This window comes from Pseudophryne corroboree, chromosome 2 (assembly GCF_028390025.1).
Source record: "Pseudophryne corroboree isolate aPseCor3 chromosome 2, aPseCor3.hap2, whole genome shotgun sequence".
Classification (NCBI taxonomy): Eukaryota; Metazoa; Chordata; class Amphibia; order Anura; family Myobatrachidae; genus Pseudophryne; species Pseudophryne corroboree.
The window spans coordinates 656,545,869-656,557,881 of record NC_086445.1 but is presented as its reverse complement, the minus strand read 5'-3'; the positions used below and the strand labels follow the sequence as shown (position 1 = coordinate 656,557,881).

General features: G+C 44.1%; 1 pseudogene; it reads right to left on the bottom strand.

Moving 5' to 3' along the window:
* Positions 1–8,439: 8,439 nt before the first annotated feature.
* LOC135052544 (5S ribosomal RNA) lies at positions 8,440–8,559 on the bottom strand (annotated as a pseudogene).
* Between the last annotated feature and the right edge of the window lie 3,454 nt (positions 8,560–12,013).

The following is a 12,013-nucleotide window of genomic DNA, read 5'->3' as shown; positions in this document are numbered from 1 at the left end:
CTAGTGGTTCAGCTTCACATGACGATGGAAGCCCTCATCCTCCCGCTAGGAAAATTATAAGCGTTAAAATGGAAAAAGCACAGAAAAGAACTGTGCATTCTGAGATGGTATCACAAATCCCCAAGGAGAGTCCAAGTGTGTGAAAGGATGTTAACCACCTAGGAACATCCTCCCTTATACGTCACCTGCTGCGCATTCATCAGAAGTCAGTGTCAAGTTGTGAAACTTTGGGTAAGAGCGTAAGCAGTCCACTGACACCTAAATCCCTTCTTCCTTCTGTACCCAAGCTCCTGTAAGCCACACCACCAACTCCCTCAACGTCAACTTCCTCCTCAGTCAGGAACATCAGTAGTCCTGCAGGCCATGTCACTGTCAAGACTGAGAAGTCCTCTCCTAACCGGGATTCCTCCGGAGGATCCTTGTGTGGTACGCCTGCTGTTGCTGCCGCTGCTGTTGTTGCTGCTGGGAGTTGATTGTCATCCCAGAGGGGAAGTTGGAAGACCACTTGTACTACTTCAACTAAGCAACTGACTGTCCAACAGTCCTTTGTGAGGAAGATGAAATATGACAGCAGTCATGCTTTTGCAAAGCGGATAACTATGTTGGTGTTAGACGTGCGTCCGGTATCCGCCATTAGTTCAGTGGGACTTAGACAATTGTTTGACGTACTGTGTCCCCGGTATCAAATCCCATCTAGGTTCCACTTCTCTAGGCAGGCGATACCGAGAATGTATACAGACGTCAGAAAAAGAGTCATCTGTGTCCTACAAAATGCGGTTGTATCCAGTGTCCACTTAACCACGGACATGTGGACAAGTGGAACAGGGCAGACTAAGGACTATTTGACTGTTGTACAGATAGAGGGTCACCCTTAAGGTGATTATGCACAGGACAAAAAATAGCGGTGAATCTAGTGTAAACAGGCTAAACAGCCAATCTATGAATATTTTACATAATTTGTGTTATAATTTTTTAACGGGCTGGAGGTGCACCTGAAAGCAGAAAATACAATATTAGTGTTGCGGGATGAGTGAGCAATAGGAGAAGCTGGCTATAAGAAGGCTTCCTTTGTGGTGCACTCTTTTAATATGATTTGTTAATTATTTAAAACATAGCTTTTAATTAATAATCGCTTAAAATAGTATAACAAATTTTAAACTGTGAAAGTATAGAACAAAAAACAATTCAAAAATTGCAAGATACATTTATTAGTAGCAAAATGGTAACTCAAAAAAATGTATGATCCAGTGTCTATGTAATTTACAGTAATCGATCCATGTAATAATAATAAGTTTTATGTTGAATTCTGTATGATTTTTTGCGAAAATATAACAGCTATTTTTCCATTAAATTATGGACAGTGTACCCTAGCATGGTATTATAATAGAAAATGTATACTTTTTTTTTTAAAATTCTTTATGTTTGTATGGTCAAACAAAGTGGTTAACAATACAATAAGAAAAAGGACAAGCGGTCAAAAAAACAACATCCAGCAAAAACTATATTTTTAGAATAAGGAGCAAGAACAATAAAAAAAAACATTGGCAATAAGGTATCAAATGTGGGGGTGGGGGGTGAGAGAAAGGTGGGGGGGAAGGGGGGACCACGGTGTAATCAAATCACAGTAAGTATTTTGAGAACAGTTAGATTCAGAAAGAAAGGCAAAGGGAAGAAGAGAGAGAGAAAAAAAGAAGGATGGAGTAGAAGCAGTAGCTGACGCCCATGGGCCTGCGGATGCAGCTAAGCATAAGGTGGAGGGGGGGGGGGGCGGTGATCTATGTTCTGCAACAAGGCAAGGGGCCCAGACCTGCTCAAAAACATGACCTCGAACATGGAGGTAATATGTAATCCTCTTCATTGATGCAATATGCCAGATTTTGGCTTTAAGGGAAGGAAGAGAGGGGGCAGAAGGATTTTTCCAATTGAGAGCAATCAGCGATTTTGCCACAGTTAGAATGTGTGTAGTCAATTTTTTGGAGTATTTATCGGGGATCGGGGGACGGTAACACAGCAAAAAGATCCAGGGGTCTTTCAACACGGGAGATTCCAGAAGGGAGTTCAGGAGGGAATGAACTAGGTTCCAGAATCGAACAATGCTTGGGCAGGTCCACCATATATGAAGCATAGTGCCTCTACATCCACAGTTCCTCCAGCAGTTAAGGGAGGAAGATGGGAAGAGTTTACTGAGTCTATCAGGGGTATAGTACCAGCGATAGTAAATCTTGTAAGCCGTCTCTTTGAAAGCAGTGGCAATAGAGCTTTTAGCTATCTCCATTCGCATGTTTTCCCAGTCCTCATTCTCCGGGGGGGGGGGGGGGGGGGGGGGGAACACAAGATCATGCTCCCAAGCGAGTTCGTGGGACCAGGATGAGGGAAGGAAAGAATCTAGTTGGAGGGAGTAAACTTGGGATATTAAGCCTTTGGAGAGGTGGGAGTTTTTACATAGACTTTCAAAGGGGGTAAGGTCACGGAGCAAAGCAGAGGAGGACAAGGAACCTAAAAAGTGGAGAATTTGTAGGAATTGAAAGGGATTAAGCATGTGCGAAGGGGTTTTCTGTTGGAGTTCAGATAGGGACAACCATTGGCCTCAATCGGCAAAATCAATCGGGAATTTAAAGCCCAAATGTGTCCATGCACGGAACCTCGTAATCGAGAATCCAGGAGGAAACAGAGGGTTCTGCCAGATAGGGGTCAAGGGTGAGGGAGTGGTGGTAAGGCCATTCTTCAGAGAGTGAGAGTCCCAAATTTTAAGATTCAATTTAATGGTGGGTAGTAGTTTGGATGTTGGGGACCGGGAGATAGAGGACAAACCCCACAAAGGGGTCAGGTCGGGAAGGTTGACATAGGCTGATTCAATATCCAGCCAGGAGACGGATCCAGGAGGAGCATAAGAGGTGACAATATGGGAGAAATGGGAGGCTAGGTAGTAGAGTTTGATATCGGGAAGACCCCTACCGCCAGCGGAAGTCGGTCTTTTCAGGGTGTTGGCAGCGATTCGGGAAGGGGGAGGGGGGGCTGTGATTCCAGATAAAACGAACGAATAATACGAAGGAAGGAGGCAGGGACAGCCACAGGGAGGGTCTGAAAAGATAGAGCCATTTGTGGACTATATTCATTTTAACCGCTACCTATCCAGCCACGAAATGAAGAGATTGTTCCAGGACGTTAAGTCAACATGTGTTTTGGTGAGAAGAGGTGGCAAAGTTTCATGAAAGAGAGAGTCATAGCGGGAGGTCAAATAAATCCCCAAATATTTTATCTTTGTAGGCTGCCATTTAAAGTTGAAGTTGGTGCGGAGGGATTCAGCTTCCTTATGGGGATCGCAATTGGCTCACACAGAGACCCCCGGGCCGATATGATTGGTCTGCCTGGTGGTCTCTGCGCATCCTTATGGACCTTAGGGATGGTATAAAACAGTGGGGACACAGGATATTCAGTCACCAATTTCTGTAACACTTCAGCTGAAATAATTTTGCAGCAAGCAAGGGATGAGGAAATTATTTCAGCTGAAGTGTTACAGAAATTGGTGGCTGAATATCCTGTGTCCCCGCTGGGGGTCTCTGTGTGAGCCAATTGCGATCTTACTGGATAGCTATTTGCAACCCTGTATACAGGGTACTTTTACTCACCTTAAGGATTCAACTACTTCATTACATAAATTTTCATCATTTGACCAGGTTCCGACAGATCACATTAGCCACTATTGACGTCACAAGTTTGTACACATGCATTCCCCATGGGCAAGGGCTGCAGGTGGTTAGGCAATTGATCACAGGTAACTCTGCATATGTGGGTCCGGACATAGATTTCTTCATGGCATTACTGAAGTTTACTTTAACACATAATTTTTTCAGCTTTGATGGCCAATTTTATAGGCAGCTAACGGGGTGTGCCATGGGATCTTCCATGGCACCCTCGTTTGCAAATGAGTTCATGTGGGAGGTAGAGCGGAGTCTGTTCTTCATTGACAGTAAGATATCCAGCAGATTATTTTTATATTATAGATATATAGATGACCTGCTCCTAATGTGGCATGGAGAGGTGGGTGATCTGGAAGATATTATCTTGAAGCATAACATCTCTGACAGTCCAGTAAAATTAACAATGAATAGCAGTCCCAGGAAAATCTGTTTCCTGGATCTCAAAATAACAATCCAGGAAGGCCAGTTGATGACATCTTTGTTTAGGAAACCAACTGACCGCAACACCATACTGAGGTATGACAGCTGTCATCCAGCATCCACAGTGAGAAGTGTGCCCTATTCTCAATTTTTGAGAGTTTGTAAAAGTAACAGTTGCACACAACAGAGAGATATACAATTAGATGAGATGGAGCTGAGATTGAGTGCTAGGGGCTACCCACGACAGTTATTGACCCAAGCAAGAGGGAAAGCTGAAAAAACAAACAGAGACGAGAGTCTCAAAACCAAGAAGGTGAAAGAACTGGGTGGAGTAATTCCCTGGGTCTGTGAATTTGATGTTCACAGCAACCAGACATGTAAGGAGGTCAAACGATTATGGCCCATGGTGGCAACTGATCCGGAATTACCGGTGTTTCGTCACCAACGGATCATGCCCAGCTTTGTTAGAGGCCAAAGCATTAAAGATATGGTAGTCAAAACTGACATGGCCAAGTTCAAAGTGGCACCTGAGCATTTTCTGAAACGTAAAAACTGTTATTTCAAGTGTACAGGATGCACGACGTGCTCGCACATGTCAGTGGGAGATCACATCGTACATCTGTGTTCAGGAAAAAAGTTTCCAATCAGATGGCCCCTGACCTGCACCACTAAGTCCGTCATCTATGCGATCATCTGCCCTTGTGGCAGGTACTACATCGGTAAAACCGAGTGTTCTTTCAAAATTAGGATGGCACAGCACAGGTTGGCAATAAGAAATGCCTTTGCTTCAGGCAAGGGGGAACCAACCTGTGGCTAAACATTTTGTGGAATACAGACACACGATGGCCACGTTTAAGCATAGAATCATTGACCATGTGCCAGAATCTATGCGGGGAGGTAATAGGGGTAAGAAACTTTTGCAGTTAGAATCCATGTGGATTCACAGGTTGAATACCCTCAGACCAGCAGGTCTGAATGACAATTTAGGTCTCATTAATTTTATTTAGTTTCTGATTATAAATAATTCAAGAACGATTGGTCCTTAGTGTATATATAGGGACCCATGACTTGAGGTAATATATACTTGAACAACAAAGCAGATGGAAGGGATTTGTGTTGTTATTTTAATAGGTTAGAAGCATATGGTAGAAACGACCAGGCTGTAGGTTAAATTGATGCACCTTGAGAACAGACAGGGGCTCGGTATGATATATTTATATTTTCATAGAGCAATATATATCATTGGTTTGCACTGAATAATGCACTTATGTGGGAAGCACTTATTAATATTTTAATACCCACAAATGTTTTAATAGTTAATATATGATGAATTATGTATTGGTTTTCACTAAGCCGTGTCGTATTGTGTAGTGTTCACGGCATTTGTTTACAATGGTATCCATGGAACTTTGTTTAGTTTCCAGACTGCGTTGCTATGGACGCGCCTCCTGGCGCCGGCACGTCACTTCCGGTGAGACGGTGGTGACGTCAGTCTGAGGCCCGGGACGGCGTGGCCAGCGACACCGGCCAGAAGGGGATGAACTGTAGGAGGGGGTAAGTTGTATTTAAACCCACTGTTGTTTGTATTGCACTTATCCTGACGAAGGGGGAAACCCCGAAACGTTGATTCTGCACTATTATAAGTTGTTAATATTTCACAAGACTCCGAGTGCCGCCTCATCATTTTCTTCTGGTGTTTTATATATATATGTATATATATATATATATATATATATACATAGTCCATAGCAGCCGGCACTCCTACTCAAAGAAACAGCGGGTCTCCGTGCACCAGTGCAAAACAGCATACACCCCTCAGGAATCACGGCACTGGAGACTGATTGTACAGAAAAGCATCGCTTGTATTATAGGTATACGCACGTTTTGGAGCTACCGCTCCGTCCTCAATACCATACAAGATTGAATGACAGCACAAACACAAACATACATTTAAATACCTGTGAGGGTCGCCGCCGATCACCGCCGCCTTCCACCTGGTTCCCGTTCACAGCCGCCACGCTCCCTTCTCCTTCCGCTCCTGACGTCATGTTGCTATGGCGATGAACGGCTTGCGCGTCCCCAGCCTCACTGTCCACGGAGCAGGAAGCCCTGGGTGCTTCAGCTCCAGACACAGGTCCCTATGGTGCTTGCGGCTGGATCCTGGCAGGGACCTATAACAAGAACCAGTGACAAACATTAACATAACACATAAAGACATATAAAGACCTATAATACAAACGATGCTTTTCTGTACAATCAGTCTCCAGTGCCGTGATTCCTGAGGGGTGTATATATATATATATATATATATATATACACACACACACACACACACACACACACACACACACACAAATCAGTCCTTGCGCACAAAATCCTTCAGGCTCCAGAGTTTAAAATGTCCAAAATGTCACTCTGATCCCTCCAAGCCCTCCGAGTATCGCAAGAACAACTGGTAAACAAATGAAGAGCGCACTTGTAAGTGGCTAAAAAGCACAATCTTTACTTAAAACATATGCTCACGTACATTCCCCCTGACGAAGTCCCCCATTGGACGAAATGCGTTGGGCGTGGCCTAAACGTGGACGCTGTGACGTCATCTGCTGAGACCAGAGCGGACGCTGAGACAAGTCTGCTTTACAACCGGAGCAGCTAAGTTGCAGCGATCCATTCATGCTGTTCATTTTAAATTGGAATGTACGTGAGCATATGTTTTAAGTAAAGATTGTGCTTTTTAACCACTTACAAGTGTGCTCTCCATTTGTTTACCATATATTATATATATTTATATATATATATATATATATATATATATATATATATGCATGCAATCGTTCAGAACGGTTTCCCTTCAGAACAGGCACGGCACTCCAGGACTTAGTGAAAAAAAATATATTTTTTCACTAAGTCCTGGAGTGCCGTGCCTGTTCTGAAGGGAAACCATTCTGAACGATTGCATGCATGTATTATTCAGCAAAGGCACACAGGCAGTTAACTCTTTGACCATTTGAGTGCCGGATTTATACCAGACTATATATATATATATATATATATATATATATATGAAAAAAGGGGGGATGAGGGATATATAGCGACGACGGAGTCAGTGCAATAAGTATAAAATTGCCAATTCTATACAGTAAAAGGTATTTATTAACGTACAATTGAGCATTAAAGAAACATTTAAAAAAATTGGACAACAATAAAAACACAACTGAACTAAAAGCACTTAAATGAATTATATAAAACTACAGTAAAAACAAGTATTAAGTTTTTTTTCCTTATCTTAAATGAGGTAGGTGATGGTTTACCAACGCGTTTCGTCTGATGAGACTTCTTCAAGGGGTAGGGGTACAATGGACCTACAAGTCTATTTATAGCAGTTATAGCATGGTGGGAGGGTTCCAGCTTAACAGGGAGTCATTTGATACAATTATATGTTCAGTACATTCAATCTAATACATAATACAGTTTCAAAGGTATCAGGTCATTAGGAGCTACTGGACAATGAAAACGAGTGATTCACAACATTTTAAAAGAAGTTAAAAGGTTTAAAATCATCTTAGGCATTGTAATCGCAGCACTTCCGCCACACTTCCGGTGACGGAAGACGCGAGATGTCACTTCCGCCCCACTTCCGCTGTCGTCTGTGCATGCGCCCGCGGTGGCGCGATGTTACAGTACAGTCCTCAGTGCCTGCTACAGGTGTCTGTGATCCAGGGGAAAGGAGGTAGTCTCGTGTTATGTCCTCTCCCGGCGGCCATATTTGATGGGACTTAGGCAGCGGTGGCCATTTTTTAGTGTATCATACATAGCCTTGCTCCGGTATCCATGGTGACCGTTCCATATATAAAATAAAGATAGATGCATCAGGAATACATACTTTTATCAGTTCAAATTCATATATTAACAACTTCCAGATGGGTGGTGACATAATATAGTATTAAACTCATGATACTGGATAAAAAATAAACGTGCAGGTACAGGTGTTTATTCATATTGTAATGGTGACTTGAGTTTAATAATAAAGTGCATGAAGAGACTCAGGATTAATTTATAACTAGAAATGCTAAGGTTCTCATATTAAAGTGCTTGTGCATTAAGCGTACAGGTGCAAGTGCTTATTTATGGTGACTAGGGATTAATTAACTAGCAATGCTAATATTTGCATTTAATATAAAGTGCCTATGCATTAGTGATATGAGTAGTAAATGCACAAGTGCAGTGTATATTGGTGTTTATATGACACGTGATATTTTTACTCAATACTCAGGGTAGATATAGTGTGTACCTTTCTCAGGCCACTAATAGTTACCATACCATACAGTACCTGATCTTCCCAGATGGTCTCCCCTACTGGTACTGATCAGGCCCAACGCTGCTTGGCTTCCAAGATCAGACGTGTTTGGGCATTTCCAGTGTGGTATGACTCACACTCCAACCTTTACATATTTACTAATTTGCTAATTTTATTCTGAAATGGTGAACATTAGTGATTGTGAACTGACTCGTGAAGAGGGGGAGTGAGGGGGAAAGGGGGAGGGAGAAGGGAGGGGGTAGGGGAGGAAAGCCCGCATTTTGGAAGGGAATGATGTGGTAAGGGGTGGGAAATGGAATTGGGAATGAATGATTGAGGGTTTTGTACCGTTTTTTACAAGAAAGGAGCGATCTCGTAATTGTCGTTGAATCCTTTTGGCTGTAGTGTCTGTAATTGAAATATCCAAAACATCTCTCTGCGTGACAGTTTGTTAGCGAGATCTCCTCCTCTTTCTCCCAATTTCACCAGTTCTATGGCTTTGAATGTCAAGGCTTCTGGATTGGAGTTATGTGTTGAGGTAAAGTTTTGGGAGACAGCGTGGCTCTCCACTTTGTTCCTGATATTCCTCACGTGTTCCTGTATCCTCAACTTTAACAGCCTCTTTGTCTTCCCAATATATTGTTTCCCACAGTCACACTCTAGGAGGTATATGACCGATTGAGTATTGCAATTCATGTATTCCTTAATCGTACAGGTGCAAGTGCTTATTTATGGTGACTAGGGATTAATTAACTAGCAATGCTAATATTTGCATTTAATATAAAGTGCCTATGCATTAGTGATATGAGTAGTAAATGTACAAGTGCAGTGTATATTGGTGTTTATATGACACGTGATTGTTATGATTCCAGCACTCTGGTCTGGGGAGATCTTATAGCAAGGACCTGAGTACTGAAACGTAATGCTGGGAAAGGGAGTGGGAACGGAAATAGTCCCTGGCGCCCTAACTCCGTTGTCTCGCCCGTGCTGTCAGAAATCTCTTGCGAGACTATGGTTGCTTGAGCCCATGGCAGCCGCGTTTGAAGGGTGGATTACGTCTGCCCAACTCCGATGCCCCCTCAGGTCTTAATGGGAGACAAAGAGAAATCCGAGACAGGGTGATAACAAGGGGCCCTCTAACTAAGCAACAAAGCCAGGGGCTACAAGCTAACCTAAAACTAGAATATGTGCGGAAAAACCGCCAGGGAAAAGGACAACCAAAATACCCACTTGTCCACTCTCCTACCCGGCACCGCCGAGTTCCGGAGAGGACTTGTGGAAGCGGAAACCTCCGCAAATGCTCCCAAACAGAATACAAAGTTAAGCGGGCTGAGCCGCAGCACACGGCAGAGCCGCAACTCACGAACACCACATGAGATTCTCTGGCGACGGTTGCGGACAATTGGGGACCAGAGACTTCTTGGGATGAGATGACAACTCCAAGATTCAGGAACTCTGAGGACAGGAATGACCGGACACAGCAGGACTGGAACAGACGTTCAGCAAACCTAAGCAGCATGCAGGAAGCTATTACCGGCGTCTGTGTGAAGCACTGAGAAGGTATTTATCAAGGAGTCCTCCAATCAGATGTTCAGAGCCTGATTACCCTAAATGCCGTGCAGCTGCCCTGCTGCACGCCCAGAAGACCAGTGTGTGTGTGTTACTGGATTGACCCTGCAACGGGGAACGCGGTCCGCCCGTGGCGTCCCCGTTGCTAGGGTCCAGGCGGCTCAGCGCGCCCGGCATCCCTGCGTTGCTAGGGAGCTGGCGGCTAAGCGCGCACGGCGTCCCAGCGTTGCTAGGGACCCGGGGGCTAGCATGCTCGGCGTCCCTAGTTGCTAGGCACCGGGCCGCGAGGACATCGCGGATCACGGCGCCTAACAGTACCCCTTCCTTGAGGAGGGGTCAAGGAACCCCTAACGCCAGGTTTCTGAGGAAATTCCCGAAAAAATGCCCTCTTGAGCTTAGGGGCATGAAGATCATTATCCAGGACCCAAGACCTTTCCTCCGGACCATAGCCTTTCCAGTGAACTAAAAAATAAAGCCGACCCCGGGACAATCTAGAATCAAGAACTTTCTCTACCAAGAACTCCTGTTGTCCCTGTACATCCACTGGAGATCTACCCTGAAAGATCCTCCCAGGAAATCTACTAGAAGAAACGTATTGTTTCAACAGGGAACAGTGAAAAGTATTTCCAATCTTGAGAGATCTTGGTAAACGTAGCCGAAAGGCAACTGGGTTGACCTTCTTAATAATAAGAAACGGTCCAATAAATTTGGGTCCCAGTCTAGCCGAGGATTGTCTAAGCCTGATGTTGCGAGTTGACAACCACACCTTATCTCCCACCTTAAAAGTGCAAGGACGTCGGAGCCTGTCAGAAAATTTCTTCTCTCGGAAGGCCGCTTTTCTGAGAGCAAGGTGCGCTTTTTTCCAAATTGCTCTGAGATGGGAGGTCAATGCCAGCGAGGAGACTGGAGAATGATGAAAAAAAGAATTGGCTCTGGGGTGAAAACCAAAAACTGAAAAGAATGGAGACTCTTTGGTGGAGGAATGACAAGAGTTATTGTAAGCAAATTCAGCCAAAGGGAGAAACTCGGACCAATCATTCTGGAGTTTGGCTGAATACAAACGCAAATATTGTTTTAATGACTGGTTAACTTGTTCGGTTTGCCCGTTAGACTGTGGGTGGTAACCAGATGTTAAAGACAGTTTCATCTTCAATGAAGCACAAAAACATTTCCAGAATTGTGCGATGAATTGTGGACCCCGATCAGAAACAATATCAGTGGGCAAACCATGAAGCCTGAACACATGGCGGAGGAACAAAACTGCCAACCCTTGAGCAGAAGGCAATCGGGGAAGAGCAATGAAATGAGCCATTTTACTAAAACGGTCCACTACCACCCAAATGACTCGGAATCCGGCTAAAAGGGAAGGTCAACCACAAAATCCATGGAAATATGAGACCATGGCCTGAGAGGAACAGCTAAAGGCATGAGTTGCCCGGTAGGCAACGAACGAGGAACCTTATGCTGTGCACAAACCTGACAGGAATGGACAAATTCCTTAACGTCTTTAGAAAGACTAGGCCACCACACTGAGCGAGAGACTAACTCCAATGTCTTAGTGATTCCCGGATGCCCTGAGACTTTGTTGTCATGAAATTCAGTTAAAACAGTGGCTCTCAAAAATTCAGGGACATAAAGACGACCAGCAGGAGTAAGTCTAGGAGCTTGGTGTTGAAGCTGGTTTAACTGGGTAAATAAATCCTGTGTGAGGCCTGCCCGGATGACCGAAGATGGAACTATGGGGGTAACAACAGGAGTGCTATTGTGAACCGGAGAAAGCTACGTGACAGGGCATCAGCTTTCGTATTCTTGGAACCAGGCTTGAAAGTGATTATAAACCTGAAACGGGTAAAAAATAATGCCCAACGTGCCTGCCGAGCATTAAGCTGATTAGCTGATTCAATATATTGCAGGTTCTTATGGTCAGTCAAAACCGAAATAGTATGTTTAGCTCCCTCCAGCCAATGCCTCCACTCCTCGAAAGCCCATTTCACCGCCAGTAACTCCCGATTACCAACGTCATAGT